Consider the following 15,877-nt stretch of genomic DNA (forward strand, 5'->3'; position numbering starts at 1 on the left):
TTAGAACAGGAAGAATGAAAGGGGTCTGCATTACCAGAGGAGTCCGGCGGTCTCAGGAAATCGTTCTCTCATTTGTGGCCGGGCGGAAGATCGTCTGTAATAAAAGAAGAAAGAACCGTCAGCTCTCAGCGTCCTTCGAGGAAAGACGAAACCACAGAGATCCGTGCGGTCCAGCGCATGATGGCAGGCGACAAGTGCTGACAACGGGCCGGATCACTGCGGCTGCATTGTTACTGAGGATATTGGTTAATCTGGATTAAAGGGGTTGTGCAGGATCAGGGAGAAACAATAATGAAGCATCAGAAGCGCGATCAGTCCGGATCACAGCTACAAACGAGCAATGAGGGAAATTAGGGCATTTAATGGGAATCCAGTTCTAAAGAGATTAGAGAAATAGTGTTTCTGCTTTGTGTTCCCCATCGCCCAACGCCAAGGTGACCCTGACAGATAGATCTAACCAACGGCCGAGTGCATTGTGCGAGATCTGTGCGCTCTGAGGCGCTCAAATCTCGCATGAATATGGGGGTCAAATACATGAGCGATTTTTTTTTTCCGGCATCACATGACACATTTGGTGCGGATTCTGACATGGATGTAAGTGCGGATCCGCAGCAGAATTAAAAGGGGGGAAATCTGCTGAACATACCCTAAAATAATCCCGCTATTGCCTTCTTACAGCGAGCTACATGGAGCAATCACATGGCCACCGTAAGTGGCGCACTCATGAGGTTTTACCGCCACATTGTCACAGTTTGCACATGGACTGTTAGTGCGTGCGGCTGGGCAAGTAAACAGTAGTTTTACCTGCTAAACCGCATGGCCATTAACCCCTTCACGCAGAAGGACATCCTCCAGGGGCGGGGCTTGTGTGGAGTCGATTGTGGTCCATACACAGCGGGTGCCGGCCATCTTTGAAAGAGGACATCAGAGTGGAACAGCCACGATCAGTGCTCACACCGATGGCGGCTGTTTAAACTTAAATGCCACTGTCAATTCTGACAGCGCAATTTTAATCCACCATCAGTGTTCAGGGGTCCCGAACGGCCCTCTCTTGTGAGGTTCTGTTTGGTTGTCATGGCAGCCCAAGGCCTACTGACGGCCCCCAGGGCTGCCTTGAATGAATACTAATCAAGGTGTGCCTATGGAAAACCTTCCTAGACTGCATGTCAGAATGCGGTGTAATGCAGTACTATGGTATTGCATTATACTGTATGAGCGATCAAACAATCCCAAGTGCAAATCCCCTATGAAGACTAAAAAAAAAAAGTAGTGTAAAAAAAAGTGTGGATATGAGAAAAGTTTTTTTCTAAACTTTTAAAAGTAAAAACAAGAGGAAAAAAGATCAAAAAAACCTATTTGGTGGCGCTGCAAAAGTATGATCTAATAATGTAACGCCTTAGTTCTCCCTCATAATGAATGCTGTAAAGAAGAAAAAGATACACAATGCCAGAACTCCCCTTTTTTGTTCACCTGTCTATAAGGTGAAATGGAATAAAAAGTGATCAAAAAGTCATACGTTCTCCAAAATGGTATCCATAGAAACTACAGGACATCGAAAAAACAGGCTGACACACAACTATATTGATGGAAAAATGAAATAGTTATGGCGGCTAAAAGATGGCGGAAGAAAAAATAAATAAATAAAAAATAATTATATATATTTATTTTTAAATACTACCGCAATATATAAAAACTAAATAACTTGTTTATCGTAATTGTACTGAAACACAGAATAAAGTTATGTCATTTTTATCGCAGTGTATACGCCGCCAAACCATACCCATCCAAAGATGGCGAAATTGGTGGTTTTTTATTGCTTTTCACTCTACTTAGAAATTTTTTAAATGTTTTTCAGTACATTATATGGTACATTAAATAGCACCATTGAACAACACAAGGCCTTAAGACAGGCGTCAACAGGAAAATAGTTTGGGGTGAAAAAAAACAAGAAAAGGGCCGAGTTAAGGGGGTTAGAGGGGTTGCGTCCTAACAGCGCATGTGAACTTCACAGACAGGGCCCCCCCTCTATGATTTGAAACGTTGGTGTCCTTGCATTACAGGATGGCCGGCATCTGAATCCCATGTGATACGACATTCCGGCTGCTGCAGGATAAATGGCCCGGCTGCCTACAGCTTTCCCTTCCAGCTGTTTGCCGGCAGCCGGACTTTGATCAGTTGTTCTCCCCGAGGGCCACATTCTTTCTCCACATGAGATTGTGATGTGAAATCCTCCATAACATTCCATTTGATGCTGCAGCTTTTGATCACATGACCCCCTTTAGGTTATCTGCTCGCGGGAGGAGTCCACTGCGGTGAATATATACTCACGGTAGCTGCCAAAAATCTGCAGCGGCAACAACCACAACAAAATCTGCAGCTAACCCATCCCATGTGGTCCTAACCTGAAAGGTCCTTTACACAGGGTGATCATCGCCTAAATTCAAGCTGGGAACAGCTAATTCGAGCGATAACGCTGTACAACACAATTATTATAACCGATAAGCAGATAGGCGGCCTATAGTAACTTTAGTGCGCCGAATTCAAATAGGATATCAGTTTTTTTCTGCCACGTAAGGTTTTCCAGTTATGTGGAATAATGTAATCTAATTGCAGTTGGATTGTATTTTTGGGAAATCTGCCTCTACAATTACTCCAGTCGGCTCGCCATTAACCTTGCTTAATAAAAAGAATAACAAAAGTGATTGCGCTACTATGTCACAATCACTGTTACACACTGCGTGCTGACTGAACGCTATAAGGGTAGGTTTATGTAACATATAGGGTACACAGTGTGCTGACTGAACACTATAAGGGTAGGTTTATGTAACATATAGAGTACACACCGTGTGCTGACTGAACACTATAAGGGTAGGTTTATGTAACATATAGGGTACACACCATGTGCTGACTGAACACTATAAGGGTAGGTTTATGTAACATATAGAGTACACACCGTGTGCTGACTGAACACTATAAGGGTAGGTTTATGTAACATATAGGGTACACACCGTGTGCTGACTGAACACTATAAGGGTAGGTTTATGTAACATATTATAGAGTATGTTACTACGTGACGCAAACACTGCGGATCATCCACCAGTAAGCTGTAATTAATTAACTGGGTTTCTACAGGTCATTGGGTAGACTAAATAAAAGAATCCAATTCATAAAACAAAAATACATGTTTAGTATCATTGCGTCCGTAAAAGTCCGATCTATCAACGTAACACATTATTTACCCCGCATGGTGAATGTCGTCTGAAAAAAAAATTAAGAACGCCAGAAATGCGCTATTTGGTCATTCTGTATCCAAGAAAAAATACAATTAAAAAATGATCAAAGAGTCATATGTATTGCAAAATGATACTAACACAAACTACAGGATGTCCTGTAAAAAATGAGCCCCCGCACAACTATGTGGACGGAAAAATAAAAAAGTTACTGAGCCCAGAAAATGGCGGCAGAAAATAATTTTTAAAAATTAAATGTTTAAAAAAAAAAAAAAAATACAAGTAGTACAGCAAAAAAAAACAAAAACACTCCATAAGTTTGGTATCATAGTAACCGTACTGACCCATAGGATAAAGTGATCATTTCATTTTTGTTGCAGTTTGTGCGCCGTAGAAACAAGACGCACCGAAAGATGGCAGAAATTTTTTTTTTTCACTTTACACCGCTTTAGAACTTTTAAAAAGTTTTTCGGTACATTATATGGTACGTTAAATAGCGCCATTGAAATATAGAACTCGTCCTGCAAAAAACAAGCCCTCATACAGCGACAGGGATGGATAAATGAAGGAGTTACGATTTTTTAAAACGCCAAAAAAAAAATGCTTGGTCACTAAGGGGTTATATAACTTGAAAATGAGACGTGCCGCTATTGTTCAGTTTTACCAGTGGAATCAGCAGGTTTTAATTTTACAGAAACGCATCAATTACTTTCTTACAAAAAAACTTTTTAAAAAAATGTTGTTGCGCAGTGTAATCATCCCATTTACCAGCGGCCGGAGTGAGAGAATCGCTCACTTGTCTGAGTTGGTACGTTTTTAGCACAACTAAAAACCAAGCGGCCCGTGTAAATAGCAGCCGCTTAATGAACGGATGCGGGCAGGTCGGAACAATCTCAGCTCACTCCGCTCCATTCACATAAACGGCCATAGCTTCTATGTAAGCCGTCGACTCATGCGCCCGACAGTCGTCCAAAGCAGAGGACCCCGAGAGGGCGTTCACAAGTGGCAGAGTTGTTGCAGTGGAAAAGTCTGTCCCATTGGTGCGGATTGTGACGCTGCTGTGACTGCAGTCCTGGCAATGACATTATCCTAACCTACTGTAATCCCCATGTCTCCTTAGTTCACTACATCTGAAAGCCAGCGTGGCTCCGGGGCGACAGTCTCCTCCTTGACAGCGCCCCCCTGCATAAACAGTGCGACTAGATGAAAACAGAGGACTATTGTTTTGTTTTATTATGTAGTCGCACTTGATAATTGCCCATTTTTAGATGTTTTCTTTAACCCCCCCCTGAGGGGATATGAGCCTCGATCATATGGATGCCAAGAAACTATTTTTTGAAAAGGCTTGAAGAAAGTTTCAGATTTGACCCAGAACTTAGCTAGAACACGCAGGTCACATGACAAAACAATCCTTATTATCGCCCATTATTACGTTAGGCCGTCATCATTAACATGTTTGTATCACCCTTTACACAATGATTTAAAACCCACATCGAATCGCTGCTCAAAATCCACCGCACACCATTAACAGCAACAGCAAAAAGATGAGCGAGTTCTCCATGCTGCAAGAGAGAAGCATGAAGAATGGATAGACGTAAGCAAGGAACAGAGGGCGAGGAATGAAGATGTTCAGCACCGGCCAAAAGCAAAAACAGAATAGGCACCTCTATATAAGGAGTCGTTCAGGAACAGAGTGCTATTGTATGAAGCCGAGAACTACTGTGTTGTATATAATATGTGATTGGACAGATGAAAGTAGACAGTGCTTTACTGTGCAGAGATTATATTTTGGCATCTGCAGGTTTGGAACCGCCATGGGTCCTGCGTTCATGCCTAATAGTGCCAAGCTTGATTGTAAAACCACCCACCATACTCTTCCCTCCCAGTCTGAGATACTTCCTTCTAATGACGTCAATGCAGCATCTTTAATCTAATCTTGCCCTGCAGGTCCCTTGCCCTAAGAACAGGGGGATGTATTTGACTACCGAAGTTTATGCAAATGGGAGATGGAACAACGCCTCTGCAGTGCCACTCATTAGAAGGCAGCATTCCTGCAAGTCAATGTCTGATCTTTTAACAGGCCTTGTAACAATGACGGAGAATATAAACCATCCAGAGTCTTCTCCAGATGGAAAAGATAACCATGTAAAGACAGCTCTTTCAGGGTTTTTGCCCTTCATCAGTGTAGGGTAGGTTGTTGGGGGGTGGGGTGGGGCTTGAGAGGTCTATGATGTGGGTTGGGAGGTGTAAAGTTAAAACACTGACTTGCAGGAATGCTGCCTTCTAATAGGTGGCGCTGTAAAGGCATTGTTCCATCTTCTCATTTGCATAAATTTCCCAGAGGAGCATATATGACCTTATAAGTCTCCTCAACTTTCTACATGCTCTCCCTAAGAAGAAACTTTACCTCTCCCAACTCAAACTACTGAAGCACACTGTGTACAGGGTAGTCTGGGAATCTGGTGATCATTGTAGATACATGAAGAGGAGACTGTAAATGAGACAAACCAAGGCAGCAGTATTAGAAAGGAGGTCACCAGGGGTATTAACTATACATTTTACATGTATAGTGACATTTTTTATGTAAACCGAAGGGTGAGTTCAAAATTGAAATTGGCGCTACTAGGGGTGAGGATAGGACCCATGGCAGTTTCAAACCAATTTGTGCCAAAGTATTTGTGAAACTTTTACTGTGATCTGGAGGGTGGCTATAATCTGAAAGAATGCAACATTCAGGAGCATCTATAAACTAAACTAAAACTGAAGAGAAAAGCTTGGGTGATATGGAAAGCATAGGCGACCTATGAGTAAATCTCGCATACTAATCCCTATGGCTCGGTAGCAGAGGTGATGGGATTATTACCTGCATTGAGGAACAGGCTGAGCACTTCATCCCCAAAATATGTCAACATTACAAAAACACCGCCCAAATAACATTTCCCCTTATGATTTTTTTAAAATCTTTAATGGGTGGATGGAGATTGCTCAAAGATCTGGAATATGGTTTAATTACTGGTCGTGCACAAGCAATCACCAGGAATATATAAAACATTTATATTAGCATCTCTATGAACATTACTGGATCCAGGCCAGGAAGACAATTAAAAAAAAGTTTAAATAAACAATTAATAGGAAATGCAATGAACAGTAAGATGGCTCTTAGAGGCCACTTATAAAGAACTATACAGACTTGCATTAAAGGGGTATTCCGGGACTCTTTAGATGGGTGGGGGTTCGACTCTCAGCATCTCCACCGATCAGCTGTGTACAGAAGCCATGGTGCACCAGAATTAGTGCCACGCTGTACATTGTGTAACCGCCATGAAGGGTTCTGCAAGCTCTATCCCACTTAAGTGAACGGAAGAGAGCTGCAGTACTATTTTGAGCCACAGCACAATGTACAGTGCTGTGCTAGTTTCAGTGTACGGTGGCTCCTGCAAATGGGTGATCATCGGAGGCACTTGGACTTGGTTCAGTTTTTTTCCATTTTATTTCAGTTTCGCTCCTCCAAAAAAGGAGCAGAGAGACGGAAACCCCGAACCAAGCTGACGCAGGTGTGAAAGCAGCCTAACTCACAAAAACGTTGCAACATACGAGCTTTCTGGAGCACCGTGCACCTTCATCCTGCCGATCAGCGAGGATCCCGGGGGTCAGATCCACACTGATCCAACACAGATGGCCCATTCTAAGGAAAGTCCCTTTAAACCCTTGAGGCTTTCAGGAGTACATATACGCCCTCTGGCATTGGGGTTAGTATGGAGTGGGATCTGGAGCCGATCCCACTCCATACACGGCGGTTACTTTGACAGCTGACAGTCACCGGCAACAGCTGCGATTAGCGCTCACATCTATTGCGGCTGTTAGCTCTTCAAATTCTGTTAGCGGCATGTAAATGCCCTGATCTGAGTTCGGGGGCCCGAATGGCCCCCTGTGATGAAATTGTGGGGTGCCATTTGATGGTCATGACTGCCTAGGGACTTCTGAAGACCCCCATGGCTGTCATATATTTCTGACTATTAAGAAATGTAATGAAAAGTGATTAAAAAGTCATCTGTACTCCAAAATGGTGCCGGTAGAAACTACAGGACGTCCCGCAAAAGACAAGCCTGCGCACACCAGTGTCAGCAAAGAAGCAGTCAGAAAATAATGTGTATATTTGTATTTTACATACACACACTTATTGTAAAAAAAAAACATCCGCCCCTAGAAGACGTTGTTCTTTTTTTTTGTAAACTCGGTCTGCAGTTCCATGCAGATCTGTAAATGATGGGAGTTGTGGTGATTAGATGGACGGTCTTGTCACCGGAGGCCCTAGAAGTGGTTCCCCTCTTGGCCTATAAGAGGCTCTCGGAGGCTCCTTGTGTGTAGTGACCTCTTCTTCCGCTTGTGTAGAGCTTGTTGGCCACTAGACGTCTCTACGACGCAGAGAAGAGATGTCACCCCGTTACCAGAGTCTGAGAGGGGCGCAGTATTGGGGTGTGAGAAGCTGGAGGGTCGTATCGATAAATTGTCCCCCACCGGCCATTCTGACCAGACTGTTAGTAGGTGTTGGGACCAGTTGATGTGTGAGGGCACACAAGGTGACCGGGCTCAGGACGCCCCCTACAGACCACCAGTAGAGAGGAGCGTCTGACCAGACTGTTAGGAGGTGTTGAGACCAGTGGATGTGTGAGGGCACACAAGGTGACCGGGCTCAGGACGCCCCCTACAGACCACCAGTAGAGAGGAGCGTCTGACCAGACTGTTAGGGGGTGTTGAGACCAGTGGATGTGTGAGGGCACGCAGGGTGACCGGGCTCAGGACCTCCGACAGACCACCAGTAGAGAGGAACGTCTGACCAGACTGTTAGGAGGTGTTGGGACCAGTGGATGGGGTCACACAAGGTGACTGAGCTCAGGACGCCCCCTACAGACCACCAATAGAGAGGAGCGTCTGACCAGACTGTTAGGGGGTGTTGAGACCAGTGGATGCGTTAGGGCACACAAGATGACCAGGCTCAGGACGCCCCCTACAGACCACCAGTAGAGATGTGTCTGACCAGACTGTTAGGAGGTGTTGGGACTAGTGGATGTGTGAGGGCACACAAGGTGACTGGTCTCAGGACGCCTCCTACAGGCCACCAGTAGGGAGGACTGTCTGACCAGACTGTTAGGAGGTGTTGGGTTTGCATTTTTTTCTAAATTTCACTCCTCTTTTACATTTTTAAGTGTTTTTCAGTACATTATAAGGCACACTTCAATAGTACCAATAAAAAATACAACTCGTACTGTAAAAACAAGCCCTCAGACAGCGAGTAATATGGGACATACATCACCTTATAACCGGGTACATCTGCCACTGATGGGGTGGAGGTGGTTGATGTCCATATGACCCGGCGTTGGCTTCATGAGACCAACCCCGTAAGGGCAGGGAAAACACTAGTGGTCACCTGCCTGCTTGCAGTGGGCAAACTCTGGACCCTTTTAGATCGGAACTATCTTTCATAAAACTCATGGCCGTCCGGTGTGAACTTGGACCCCAGTGACTCAATTACCGGCCAGCAGAATGGTGTCCTCTGGTGTGTTGGATGAGAACAGTGACCCCCGGCCGATAACAGAGAGTGATATCTGACTCCGAACAGATCTCTGGAAATAACTGTCAGCTGCTCACATCCTGGTTTATGCCGTAAGCGCCTGCGACAATAGTGGTGAAAACATCTGTTGGCAAGGGACATGGTAATTTGCTAAAATGTGACCTCCCATGATGCTTTGCTAGAGCAGCTGTTCATCTTCCGAGCAGCTGGTGTCAGCTGAACCCCCTTCACAGCCGGGCGGCAAATACAACAGCGCTAAATTAAAAAAAAGGAAGGCGATAATAAACATTTTATGGGAATTACGCCATAAAATGAGGTCAATAAGTTGCATAAAAGTGGAGCCTCCTTTAAAGTGACCCTCCGATTTCGGGACAAAATCTTGTCCTGAGAGCGGAGGGGGGTGGTATACTACTTACTATTGGTCTTTTGTGCTAATGGCCCTCCGATCCGCCATCCAAGATGGCCGAAGCAATTTTCAGACTGCCTAATCCCCATAGTGCATTGCTAGTGTTCAACTATGGATGCACTAAACCTGCTCTCTGATTGGCCAGCACTGCTCACATGATCAGCCCTAGCCAACCAGAGAACAGTGCACAGAGTAAATTAGGTAGCTAGAAAATTGGAGCTGTCACCTTGGATGGCTGAAAACCGGATTCCAGAACCAGCGAATCGGAGGGACATTGGCAGAGAAGACCAACAGCAGGTAATATACTCCAACGCCTCCGGTCGGAAACTTGTTCTGTTAAAGGCATTGTCTGGTTACTGGACAACCCTGCGTCATTAGAACCCTCAGCATTAAAACAAACTGAAGTACATTTACCCCTCCATGGCCACTGGGATCCTGTGCTGCATCCTGCTGCAGTGCCGCTGATTGTTGTGACATATGATGTCATGGGAAATCAAATGACCGCTGCAGCCAATGAGAGGCTTCAGAATCATGTTCCTGAACTCCTAGCAACACGGCGCCCAGGATATGAACGCTGATGCCAGGAGAACGAGTGGTGACCTAACTTCCGGTGACATCATAGGTCACAACAATCACTGGGACCACAGCGGGCTGCAGCGATGATCAACCCCTGCAGCTAGGGAGGGGCAAATATGATTTTGTTTTTTGTTTTAATGCAGAGGATCCTATTGAATCGGGCTTGATTGGTAACCGGACGACCCCTTTAAAAGGGGTATACCCAAAATAGACTTTGAATCACCTATCACACATCTGACGCCACTTTTTCACATGGCTGCAGGGAAACGGACCTGCCGTGCGGATGTGGTGTGCAGCCTATCGGTCTATGCTGATGATTTACAGTGCAGGCAGGGTAAATCCACTGCAAACTGGCAGCCAAACCCACATTTAATACTTACAGAGGTTACCATGGATTCGCCAAACATTTGCGCAGGCGGTTTTTTTCTGTTGCGCCTGGATGTACCCTCACATTTATACCCAGGTAGAACTATGGCCCAGTACATGTTGTATATCTAACCTATGTTATTACGCTTTACTGATGTACTGCGCAATAGTCCCGGCACCCGGCGGTGTTGTGCTGGGCATCATTACTGCCAGCCTTCTCTCTAAATGCATTATTATCAGCACTATACCTAATGGACGTCCTGGACGGTAATATTTAATAACCCTACGCTGTTACTTTAGGATATTGTTGTGCTTTGCACTTTGTGTTTCTTCCAATTGATGGTACCGTATTAATGGCTTGTTATATATCACTGGTGTATTACGTCCTGGCAGACCGCACTTGCATGATACGGGAAGCTTTGCATTAGTACCTGCGTACTTGGATTTCAGACCGCATATCGCACACATTTATCTGTATTAGTCATGGCGTATCACCCCGTGATGGCCATTCAGACGTTTGGGGAGGTAGTGTTTCTCCTTATAGTGATCACCAAAAGACTTTTAAGCCTTGCAATGCTCCTTGGGAAACGATATGCAAATCAGAGATGAATAAATGTTTCTATAGCGCTACCTGCTGAAATAAGGGGTGCGATAACAGAATTTTTTTCGATTTCCGACATGAACTGAGAAAGAACAGATCACGTCTGGCGCTGCCAGCGTGCCCAGCACATCCACCGGGCCGGAGAAAGAAGATCCAGTCGCGACGGAAGGAAGATCCGCAGCGTCCGGACAGGTGAGTTTAATCTTATTTTTAGCCTCATGTCCCCGGGAAAAGAGGGACCCGCTGCGGGATTCTGCATGGAGAATCCGCGGCGGGCCTGATTTTCTCCGTGGACATGAGGCCTTACTGTTCACCAGGCTGTTGTGCTTGTGCATCGAGTTGATTTCAGCAGGAAGCAGACAGCTTCATTCTCACCGCAGTGGCCAAGATTGGAATTACAAGCAAAAGTTCCCAGTGAAACAAATGCTTGTAATACCAACAGATGCCTGCCGATTTATTATTACTGGTCTATCCCGAAGGGTGGGCCGTCAATACTTTACAACTGGACAATCCCTTTAAAATGGTTTCTCACTCACTCTGTCCTTCCGGTTTGCTGCTGATCGGGTCATTTGACTGCCGCCGCCAATCACTGTCCACAACAGTGATCTTCTATAGCCAGTGATTGGCTATAGAATCACTGGCTATAGAAGATCACTCTTGTCCAGGATGGAAACTGATCGGCTGCTCACCAAGCTGATGTGTTCATACACTCAGCTGATTTCTGCAGAAAACAAACAGCTCCATTCCCACTGCAGTGGACAGGCTTGATATTACACACAAAGTTCGCATTCATTTCAATGGGTTCTTTGTCTGCAATACCAAACCTGGCCACTGCAGTGGAAACAGAGCTGTCTGCTTCCTGCAGAAATTGGCTCAATGCATGAGCACACGTTCCCTGAGAACAACTGATCCACGAGGGTCTCAGGCAACTGACCAGCACTGATTCATCAGATAGGCCATCAATAGTGTATAACTGGACAACTCCTTTAAGCTGCGGGAAAACCCCTTTTTGGGGTGCATCCATTCTCAAAAGAAGTACTGCAGCGGTTTAAGTATGTATAGCAAAAAAATAAGGCCTCCTCTATAGTCTGTGTCGAGAAGAGAATGCAGTCGATGGCGGCAGCATCAAGTGTTTCCTTCCCCCATTTGTGGTTGGGGATCACCTCTCCTCTACAGAGATAGTCACCTGATCAGCACCTGTGAACAATCCCCAACCCAAATCCCCAATAATTTATAGGGTGTGGTGGTGGGGGGGGGGGGGTGAATCCTATAATGTACAGTACATTTTGCATCACATTACTAGGGTGCACAAAGAGTTAATGGCCAGCAATACAAAGACTAATGCAACAGGAAAGCTGCACAAAAAAAAAAAAAAGCTTTCACAACCCGCTAGTAAGAGCAATTATATCATAAAAGCTACATAGGAACTGTCCACTGCAAACACAGGCGCCCAGCGTGGTAGGAGCGCTGATGTCAGCGAGAGCATTGTCCTCTGTGACGCCTCCTGTCATCACCATGCGTGTGATAGATGAATCGGCAAGCCAATGAGTCACAGCAGAGAAGTGTGACCACAGAGCTGATGACATACGGACGAGGGGTACAAGGACGTTTCCTGGATATATTCATGGCCAAGTCACAAAATCCATATTTGCACCTAGAATTCACTCAGTTATTACATCTAATGGGGCCTCTTGGATACAACATGCAGCGGTGGAGGCCAAGAATTTCCTTGGCGAGGGCTAGGACGGCGTTGTAAAGACCAATCATCTATATCCGATAATGAATAAAAACGTAATCTGCGCATTCAAAGAAAGCAAGACGAAAGAGACAGAAATTGTAGGATGATATCTATCCTGTGGGGGGCGCTGTAGTGGGAGAATGAGGCTGCCATCAATGTAGTATATCAGCCAAGTGTGTCTTCAGAAGGCTTCACAAGAGTTACTACGCGTTATATACTGTAAGATTGCTCACTCCTAGATCTTTAATATGAAGCGTTAAAGGTGATAATCATGGAGGTGTCCGAGGTCAGATCGCAATTGGAGGGGGCTTCTACCCCCATACACAGAATGATCACGATTGGAGCTTCCCTTTAAAGGAAATTATCCCCGGGGCCCCAGAGTGCATTAAAAAAAAAAAAAAAAAACACGTGAGAAGTTTTCCGCGGATCAGTTTCAGTGTGAATCCACATTAGATGGGAACATCCAGCGATCTGAGCGATTCCAACAAGGCCGGGTCATCGGTGCTGGACTAGCCGGGCCGAGATGTCACTGCCAACCACGTGGGGCTTTCTGGTCCAACAGTGTGGAGAGAAAACCGACAACGGCGTGATCGAGGAAAAACATCCAACGAATAAGGACCCTATGGACGGAAACCATTTGTCACTGAAAAGGGGTCAGAGAAGGATGTCAGGAATTGTTCAGATGAACAAGTGCTCCACAGTCAGAACACAAACACTGGTGCTCCAGCTAACATGTTCGAATACACAGCTCCTCTGTCCTCAGCACGGACAAGCTATAACAGCAGGCGAGCAGTTCCAGCGCCATTGCTGTTTAAGAGGAATAGAGAGATGACACTTGGCTGTATTAGGTGGCAGAGGGCAACGGACGGCGGTATAAGGTGGCGGAAGGCCACAGGCGGCGGTATAAGGTGGCGGTATAAGGTGGCGGAAGGCCACAGGCGGCGGTATAAGGTGGCGGAAGGCCACAGGCGGCGGTATAAGGTGGCGGAAGGCCACAGGCGGCGGTATAAGGTGGCGGAAGGCCACAGGCGGCGGTATAAGGTGATGGAAGGCCACAGGCGGCGGTATAAGGTGGCGAAAGGCCACAGGCGGCTGTATACGGTGGCGGAAGGCCACAGGCGGCTGTATACGGTGGCGGAAGGCCACAGACGGCTGTATAAGGTGGCGGAAGGCCACAGACGGCTGTATAAGGTGGCGGAAGGCCACAGACGGCTGTATAAGGTGACGGAGGGCCACAGACAGCGTCATAAGCTGGCAGAGGGCCACAGACGGCTGAATAAGGTGGCAGAGGGCCACAGACGGCTGAATAAGGTGGCAGAGGGCCACAGACGGCTGTATATGGTGGCAAAGGGCCACAGACAGCTGTAAAAGGTGGCAGAGATCCACGGACGGCATCATAAGGTGGCGGAGGTCCATGGATGGCTTTATAAGGTGGTGGAGGTCCATATACGACTTCATAAAGGTGGTGGAGGTCCTTGTACGGCTTCATAAGGTGGTGGAGGTCCTTATACGGCTTCATAAAGGTGGTGGAGGTCCATGTACGGCTTCATAAGGTGGTGGAGGTCCTTGTACGGCTTCATAAAGGTGGTGGAGGTCCATGTACAGCTTTATAAGGTGGTGGAGGTCCTTGTACGGCTGCATCTTTTGCTTGTGGAGATTCAAATCAGAAGCTGAACAAAACTGCACCCTCAAAAAGTTGACTACCACCCCAGCCCATGGCCATAATAATTATTATGAGACGCAGTTACGTGATTGACGTGGCAAAGTTAGTGTAGAAACCTATTTTGATGTGACAATAGTCATAAGATTAAATCCTGTAATTAGGGCCTCGCCTCGTCATCACAAAACATCCAAAGACATAATGAAAAGAAAGAGGTATAAAAAACAACACTACCCTAATAAGTCAAATGAGTCCAACGAGCAACAAACAGCAAACACTCCGACGGCAGCAGCTCGACATTATTATGTGTATGGAAAACATGCAAACGATATGCCAACAAGAACCGATCCCAGGATAGGCGAGAGACAGTCATGTTTATGGACGGTAGCTGCCACATTATATGCAATGCCTGTGATCTAACCACAGATCAGAGGTCAGGAGGGTGAATACCAGTGTGGCCTGGCATTTAACATTAACGTCTGGGTGACGGTTCCCTTGTGTATGCCAAGTCATAAGCTTAGGGAGTAGCACCTGGGCTGCATTTACAGTATATGGCCTGTTAGCGCTAGCTGACAACTTTGTATAAAAAAGCACAAAGTTGCACAAAGGTTCCAAAAAAAAAAGAAGCTCACCTCATATAATATAATGCCATTATCTTCAGCATTAAACACCTTCAATAAACCAATACTGAAAAAATCTAAGGATTCAAGTAGCCAACTCGCCTACAACAGGAAGGGCTAGCCTGAAACAAAAGTGTAACACCAGAGCAACCGAAAACTAGTGGACAAGATCTGCATGGAAGATTTACAAACTACAGAATTCCAAGTAGGAAAGTCCAGTGAAAAATATACAACCAAAGCTTTATTTCACAAATTTCGAAAACAATACTAAAATCAGGACCTGAGCCTACCTGGTTAGGCTACTAGTTTCAAACCTCACAAGATTACTCATGGCCACACCCTGTTTGGTTTGAAACTAGTAGGATAAATCGGTATTTCACTATTTTTAAACCCTATAAAATAAAGCCTTGGTTTTATATTTTTCACCAGAATGCGAGACTTTTCTACTCAGAATTCAATGCTACTACCCTGTCCTGACCCTTCATCAGGCAGTATACTGTTGGTATAGTACATGACAGCACAGAGGAATAGTGCCCTCTCTGTGGCCGCACAAAGTAATAGAGCCCCTCTGTGGCTCTTGAAACTGTTAGTTTCCCCTCTGTGGCCCTACAGAACAGTGCCTGCTCTCTAGCCCAATTAATAGTGCCCCATTGTGGCCTCTAAAACTTGAGGTACCCCTCTGTGGTCCTTGCAATCTTTAGTGCTTCTGGCAGTTAGTACCCCCTCCATGCCCCTAAAACCATATTGTATGGCTAAGTTATACGAGTACCACTTACTCTTTGGGCACTTAGATGTGTTTTTTCACTGCAGTCAACAATAGCACAATACATTTTCAGGTTCTTCAAGATCTCAAAATGAGCTATAGAATAGATCTTCACTCCGCCTCACCAGAATGTGTATAGTAGAGCTCCAGCACGTGTGATGCGGTCATATACTCAACCACAGATGTTCAACAGATGGCCTTCCTGTCGACCCCATAATAAATCTTTTATCACATACCGTCCAATTCTTCATTCAGCAGCAAGAGCCTAGATACAGTACGCACAGCAAAAACTTGCATTGAGCTTTTTCAAAAAGTTCTATATATCTGCCCCAGGGGTGCTGGGGA

General features: G+C 45.6%; 1 protein-coding gene across 4 annotated transcripts in view; it reads right to left on the minus strand.

Annotated features, from left to right (window-relative positions):
• PKIG (cAMP-dependent protein kinase inhibitor gamma) overlaps positions 1-15,877 on the minus strand; it is a 92,727-nt gene that overhangs the window by 20,517 nt on the left and 56,333 nt on the right. For 3 of the 4 annotated variants that reach the window (XM_066586473.1, XM_066586474.1, XM_066586472.1), the window contains one exon: positions 35-94. The exons of the other annotated variant lie outside the window; for it this stretch is intronic. The gene's annotated coding sequence lies outside the window, so the exon portion shown is untranslated. The remainder of the gene's footprint in view (positions 1-34; positions 95-15,877) is intronic. 4 annotated transcript variants of the gene reach the window in all.

The sequence above is a fragment of the Eleutherodactylus coqui genome, chromosome 13, assembly GCF_035609145.1.
Source record: "Eleutherodactylus coqui strain aEleCoq1 chromosome 13, aEleCoq1.hap1, whole genome shotgun sequence".
Taxonomy (NCBI): Eukaryota; Metazoa; Chordata; class Amphibia; order Anura; family Eleutherodactylidae; genus Eleutherodactylus; species Eleutherodactylus coqui.